This window comes from Sardina pilchardus, chromosome 7 (genome assembly GCF_963854185.1).
Source record: "Sardina pilchardus chromosome 7, fSarPil1.1, whole genome shotgun sequence".
NCBI lineage: Eukaryota > Metazoa > Chordata > Actinopteri > Clupeiformes > Clupeidae > Sardina > Sardina pilchardus.
This window is the reverse complement of record NC_085000.1, coordinates 25,851,109-25,858,608: the sequence shown is the minus strand read 5'-3', so window position 1 is coordinate 25,858,608 and position 7,500 is coordinate 25,851,109. Positions and strand designations below refer to the sequence as shown.

The 7,500-nt window shown below is 47.9% G+C and overlaps 1 protein-coding gene across 1 annotated transcript in view; it reads right to left on the bottom strand.

Annotated features, from left to right (window-relative positions):
• Positions 1 to 7,500, bottom strand: part of LOC134087789 (rho GTPase-activating protein 39-like) — a 78,656-nt gene that overhangs the window by 59,047 nt on the left and 12,109 nt on the right. The gene's annotated exons all lie outside the window — the stretch shown is intronic.

Genomic DNA, 7,500 nt, shown 5'->3' with positions numbered 1-7,500 from the left:
TATCTGAACCCCGAGATATCTGCTACTTTAGTGCTGCTGCACATCCAGCTGTAAAAGCTGAAACCTCTCGCACAATCAATGGCCCTTTAAAGACTCCTACACTGGACGTGTGTGTGAGTGTGTGTGTGTGCGTGACAAAGCTGACTCACACCAAAGCTAACTCTGGAACCTGCTCAGCCGGACCGCAGCTAGATCGAGACTCGACTGGGTCCAGGGTTCTGGGTCCATCTGGGAACATGCCTCCCCGGTTCATCTGGTTAGCATTATCTGCGCTAGTGATTGATAGCCGTCTTATTTGTTACTGTGGGCCCAGCAGAGTGCCGCCGCGTGATGGGGCCTCTGTGGCTTATCTGTTATTTCTCTCCAGCGCCTTCCGGATTCTTCCGAGGACCACCGCACATGGATTGTGTGTCAGAGGTTTCCATAAAGTATTCAGAGAGGGGTTGGGGTGAAGGGGGTGAAGAGGTGGATGGGTTGGGGGGGGGGGGGGGGGGTGTTATCGGAGAGGCTGCTTGCATTTTTTGTGCGCACGCACCAGAGGCCTTTCTTCAGAGTAGGTGCTGATGTGTGGGCAAATCTCTGCTTGTAGCCACATCAGCGCTCTTTGTGTGTTGTGTGTCAGCTAACCCACCCCACCCTGCCGTCGCACCAGCCATACCTACAGTACCCCCCCCCCCCCCCGCCCTGCTTAACCAAAGCTTGATGCAGATACAAATATAGCACACCGACTAAATCATCCACTCTGTCGTTGGGGATAGTCACCACGTCACTCGTCCACACAGAGGCACTCGTTCACTAGACTGGGATGTGTTTAGTAAACTCATATGCAAGGAGAGATAAAGGAAAAAAAACATTTGGGATGTGCAAAGATTCCATGTGAGGAATGACACGAATGAGAATCAGTTAAGAATGTGTGTGTGTGTGTGTGTGTGTGAGTTTGTCAGTGTGTGTGGTCTTCCTGGTGCACGCTACCATTTGGAAGCTGTATCCATTTCTCTTTTATGACACCTGAAAGGCATTTTTCAGTGCGTAACTCAACACTCGGCGAGGCAGGCTAGACAGACACAACCTGCCAAGTTCAAAAGTGAGTGTGCGTGAGCGTGTATGTATGTGTGTGTGTGTGTGTGTGTGTGTGTGTGTGTGTGGGTGTGTGTGAATGTGTGTGTGTATCTGTGTGTGTGTGCGTTGTCTCTGTCTGGGACACTGGGGGATCAATCTTTCATGGGAATGTGTGGAGTGAGAGAAAAGAGACAAAAAGAGAGAGAGAGAGAGAAAAAAGAACTTTCCAGACATCTAAAATAACTGCTGAGTCACTCTCACAGACACCTCAGCCTTACCTGAAAGAATACTCAGGTGTCACACCTCTCTCTCTCTCTCTGTCTCCCTTTTTAACACATACCTCTGTTATCAGACTGTTTGTTGTCTCTGGTCATGGATTTGCATTGAGGCCTGTCTGTGTCTTTGATGCCTTGTCTAAGTGTCTGTATCCAACACTTAAAACATGAAACAGCAGCTGACTGCTGCTCGCTGAGCTGTGATCTGTGTCTGTAGAGCCGACACAAAAGGACGTCATACGTCTCTACTGCGCCCAGAACAGGTGACCAGCAACCTTGTTTGTATTGCTAAATATAATCTGCATGCATGACGCATTGTTTCATTGTTCATAAATCCAGTTGTTGTTGTTGATTATGAGGCTTGGCATTGATTTATTGGCCGTGACGGGGGACTCCTTTCATCGGTGAGTCAATTCCTCTGATTGGCCGTGTTTGTTGAAGGAGCTCCCGTGATTGGCAATGAGTCATGACTGAACTCCCGGTCACCCTCTTTTTGGCATGTGTGCCTCACGTAGACACACACCCACAAACATTTGGCCAGCACGCACCCAAAGCCATTTGGTTTCCGAGTCCATTGTTTGCCTTTGAGTGGCTGTGTGTGTGTGTGTGTGTGTGTGTGTGTGTGTGGCAAGGGTGGAGCCATTCACTTGCAGCAACCTGCAGAGTCTCCATCAGCTCTGAAAAGGGGACCTAATAACACAGGAGTTGAGAGCAGCCACTGTGCCAGACTCACATTACCCACAGAGACCAGGTGAGAAGAAAGGAGAGGAGGAGAGAAGAGAACAGATGAAGAAGGAAAGAGAAAGAAAGGAGAGGAGAAGAGAAGAGGGGACAAAAGAAGGGAGGAGGAGGAGGAGTGTGATGGTCAGGCACCTGCCGGGCCCACAGACCTCCACTCTTCTCCTCCCCCCTGGTGCCCAGCCTGTGCTCTCAGCAGGCTCTGCCCACACCGGAGGCCCTCTCCCTGGGCCAGCCTGCCCCGCTCTGCCCTGGGCCCATCTGCCTCTCTGGTGCTGCTGCTGCTGCTGCTGCTGGCCTCTCCACTCTACTGCACTCTACAGTCTACAGCTCCCTCACCACCAGCGAAATGGCTCAGGACACGTCTCTGGGCCTCAGAGAGCATCAGCAGCAGCACGGGGAAATACCAGTCTGCTGCTGCCCTACCGCCTGCCTGCCCAGAAAAAACTCCAGTGCCGGTTCTACTCCTCTCTCTCTCTCCTGTTCCACCCCCTCCATTCCTACCCTTCACACCTCTCTCTGTTTCTCTCCCTTTCTCCCTCTCTATCCCTCTCTCTTTCTCTCTCAATCTCTCTCTCTCTCCCTCTCTCTCCATCTCTCTCTCTGCAGGCTGTGTGTGGTGTGTGGTGAGCTGGGCTGTATCTCCCCTTACTCCACATTCCTCCTATTAATAACCTAATCTGGGGGGTAATCTGACTCGCTCCGTGCATTACACCTTTACAGGGCAGGAATGCAAGCTCCAGTAAGAGCTTTATTCTCCACCTGATACAGACCGACACGCACATGCAAATGCACGCACAATGAATACACAAACACATATACACACGTACGCCCACACACATGCGTGCGCACACACACACACACACACACATAGTACACAGTATACTGTGTACACAGTATACTGATTATCAACACAGCAGACGACAGCCCACAAACATCGCCTGTGTTGCCTAGGAGTTGTATCGGATGTTGTGCCTCAGTACCTCATGACAAGGGTACATTTTCACACGCACACACATACGCACAGACACACACAGACACACACACACACACACACACACACACACACACACACACACACCCTCCCCCCTCCTGACCTAAGGTCAAGATGCCGTGCCGTCGGCATCGTGTCTCAGAACCCCATGCACATCCCAGAGGGAAAGAAGACCTCCGCAGCCAGTCACGCCACTTAGCCATCAGAGTTTCCAGGAGGACAATCTCACACACGCACACACACACACACACACACACACACACATACACACACACACACACACTGCCCCCCTCGTCTGCCAAAGTCTTACACACTTCACCCCCATAGGCCTTGCTTCAAAGGGCTCTCTCTGATTAAATATACACGTTCTTTTGGATGCCGCCCCATTAGCTATAAATAGCCCAGTGCCTCCACTGGCTTCCTCCAGGCCCACAGCAGCAGGATGTATCCAGGAGATGGGCCGCAACAACACAGCACGCACAAACACTGACTGTAAAGCCAGCCATTCAGCCATTTACTGTAACCTGAATATGTGTGTGTGTGTGTGTGTTTTCTGTGTGTGTGTGTGTGTGTGTGTGTGTGTGTGTGTGTGTGTGTGTGTGTGTGTGTGTGTGCGCATGTGAGTGTGTGTGCGTGTGTGTGTGTGTGTGTGTGTGTGTATGTGTGTGTGTGTTTTCACTTATTAATGCATTTACAAAGAATGATAGATAAGACAGATGGGGAGACGGAAAAATTAATCTGTGTGTGTGTGTGTGTGTGTGTGTGTGTGTGTGTGCGTGCGTAAGTGTGTATATAACATTTATGGATGTGTGCCTAACTGCATAATATGGTAGCGTGTGTGTGTGTGTGTGTGTGTGTGTGTATATGCGTATGAATGTGGAGTGATCTGGGTCTGTCGATGGAATAAAAACATTAATCCGGCGGCGTCCTGAAACCCAATCTCAGTTGATCTGTTGAGTTGAGTGAAGTTTCCATCTCCATGCAGCCCTGCCACTGTGGCCTGTACTTAAAGCGTTCTGCAAGAGTGCGTGGGGTGCAATCTTTGGCACAGAATGGACACTACGTGAACATCACTGTGTGTCTTTGTGTGTGTGTGTGTGTGTGTGTGTGTGTGTGTGTGTGTGTGTCAAGGGATGTGTGCGTACATGAACATTGGAGTGTGTGTCTTTGTGAGTGTGTCCACGGATGTGTACGTACTGTATGTACATGTAAACATCGGTGTGAGTGTGTCTTTATGTGTCCACGGATGTGTGTGTGTGTCCACAGATGTGTGCGTATGTGAACATCATGTGTGCGTGTTTCTGTGTGTGTATGTGTCTATGGATGTGTGCGCATGTGATGGAAAAGGTCCCCCTCGGCCATGTTTTCCTACACTGGAGTTACCTCCACGCATCTGTGGAAACGATATCTCCCACAGTCTCCCGCGGGACCCACGCTCCCGCAGTCTGGGCACACACACACACACACACACACACACACACACACACACACACACACACACACACACACACACACACACACACACACACACACACACACACACACACACAAACACACACACACACACACACACTGCTCAAACTCAAACACCGCTCAAAGCCTCGTGGACTGTACACAGCGCTAGGACAGTGTCCAGGGCTATCGAGGAACTCTCATCATAACAGGAGAGGCCAGGGCAAGAGTGGACAAGTGGCAGCGAAGCAAATATGGGAATACATGGAAAGTGGGGGAAGAGTGGAAAAAAAAGAAAAAAAGGGATGATAAGAAGAAAAAGTGTTTTTCAGAGAAGTTAATGTGTGGGAAAGAGCACAGAGACGAGAAACAGAAATCTGGATAATGCATCTTCCAAGAGGAGAGCCATGTACCCCCATCTACAAAACCATTACAGTTTTTTTTGATTGCTTTGACGCAGTATTCGACTCAAAAAACCATGTTTCAAAACTCTTAACGCAAAGGCCTAAACAGTGGCACCAATGGTCAAAATGACTCATTTTGCCTGCAAAAAGCTCTAACTCCTCCAAAACATTTAAAATACGGACCAAAAGCAAATTTTGCCCTCAAACAACACAACTTGCACACAAGTGCATAAGCGCTTCCAATCAGTCATTAGACAAGGGGCATCAAAATACAAAATTCAGCTCTCAATGTGAATCAGTGCTGCATTACTGGTCAGCAGCTTACATATCAGTGCCATTTTGCTTTCTTGCAAAATATAGATCCAGAATCATATACAATGATTTTTCAAATTTTACAGAATGCAGTATTCATTCTTTTTCTTTTTTTTTGAGATTGTGGCTAAGAAATGAAATATTCCAACAGAAACCACATCCACAACAAAATCCAGTAAAATCCATCACTGTGTAAGACATAAGGAAAATAAAAATACAAATTCTGTACAATACTGTAAAGAAAAAAAATCTCTTCTAGTCAATTCTTACTCTCACTCTCATCTGCCTTGATCATCCATGCTTGCAAGTTACAACACACAACATGGCACCTTTTAAGCCTGCAGACTGATTGCAAATTGAAAAGTTTTGTGAAGCAGTGTCAAACAGGTGCTTCAGTGATTTCATACTGGGCAAGAAGTTTCTAAGAGATGGGAACATATAGTTTCTGTTTGGTTACCACAGCTAAAGCAATGGAGTTTGGACTGCTTGAATGACATCTGCGTTAACTGATTTGCAAAAGGGTGCGGGAAGTGTGTCAAAACAATGACAGTGGGTTAACTCATTTGCAAGAGGTGTCTTTTGGTCTGCTGAGAGAGTGATGATGAAGACTGAGAGGTCACCAGTTTCTTCAACCAGGTCAAAGCAATCAAATAAAACTGTAACGTCCATGTCTGTTTTTCATGTTTTTAAAGGAATTTGTCTTATCACTGGTGTGTGTGTGTATGTGTGTGTGTGTGTGTGTGTGTGTGTGTGTGTGTGTGTGTGTGTGTGTGTGTGTGTACAGTTTGTGCGTGCAGCAGTCCATGATGATCGACGCAGTCAGCTAAAAGATAAAACACACCTGCTGTTGCCATTCAGTTCATATGTAAACATCTCTACGTGTATGCATCTGTTTGTGCCTGCATGAATGTGCATACCAATCTTAGCGAGCGTGAGAGTGTGTCGTATTTCATGAATATTTGCGTTTGTGGTGTATATTTCTATCTGTTTGGGCATACGGGCGTGCGTGTGTTTGTGTGTGTGTGTGTGTGTATGTGTGTGTGTGTGTGTGTGTGTGTGTGTGTGTGTGTGTGTGTGTGTGTGTGTGTGTGTGTGTGTGTGTCTGTGTGTGTGTGTGTGTGTGTGTGTGTGTGTGTGTGTGTGTGCGCGCGTGTGCATGCGTGTGTGTGTGCGTGTGAGTGTATGTGCAGTATATGTCTTGGGTAACCTGCATCTGTTGCCTGTTTTGACCTTTTCCGAAAAGCATGGAGAATGAATTAACCATGCAGGAGCAGAGACACAGGAAACACAACCCACCACCAGCAGATCCTCTACTGACTGACACAGAGAGAGAGCACAGAAAGAAAGAAAGAAAGAAAGAAAGAAAGAAAGAAAGAAAGAAAGAAAGAGATTGGGAAGGAGCAGGCGAACTTGTGTAGACAAAACAAAACTTCAGACAAAAGTTTGGGAAAATCAACTAAATGAAAAATGGAAAGACACGCACAGAGTGAAACAGAGGGTGAGCTTCCCGCGGCAGCTGGCTGAGTTGGACGTGTTTGGTACAACGTCTGTCAAACAGATATGGGAGAACATGACAGAGAGTGGAGCCCAGCTCACTGTTCTTCTCATCACGTAACCACAACCGCCATGACTGACACAAGCTGCAGGAGACAGAAAGGGCTGCTGGGACACTGGAGGACTGACACACTCCCATCTGATTGGAATAAATTAACGTGTGTGAGTGTGAGTGTGTGTGTGAGAGTGTGTGTGTGAGTGTGTGTGTGTGTGTGTGTGTGTGTGTGTGTGTGTGTGTGTGTGTGTGTGTGCGTTTCACGCCGCCAGGCAGAGGTTAAGGGAGAGGATCCAGTCGTTGACACACAGATTACATCCACAAAGCCAGCTCTCTTGTTCCCTTCTCCTGTTTCCCTCCCGAGCGCTGAGTGATATATGCGGCGCACTCTTAAACACTAACTTTAAGACTCTGCTGAGAAAATCACCTCTCCTCCGAGTGAACTCATTTGTCTTCTCACAGCACGATCAACCTCGTCTAGGCCGAGAGAGAGAGAGAGAGAGAGAGAGAGAGAGAGAGAGAGAGAGAGAGAGAGAGAGAGAGAGAGAGAGAGAGAGAGAGAGAGAGAGAGAGAGAGAGAGAGAGAGAAGAGAAAGAGAGAAAGACTAAGAAAGATGGAGCATGAGCAAGAGACAACAAACTGAGTTCTCGCTCGATCTGCCAGAACATGCAGTCATTCCTGGCGAGAGGTTCTCTCTATCTCCTTCACTCACTCTC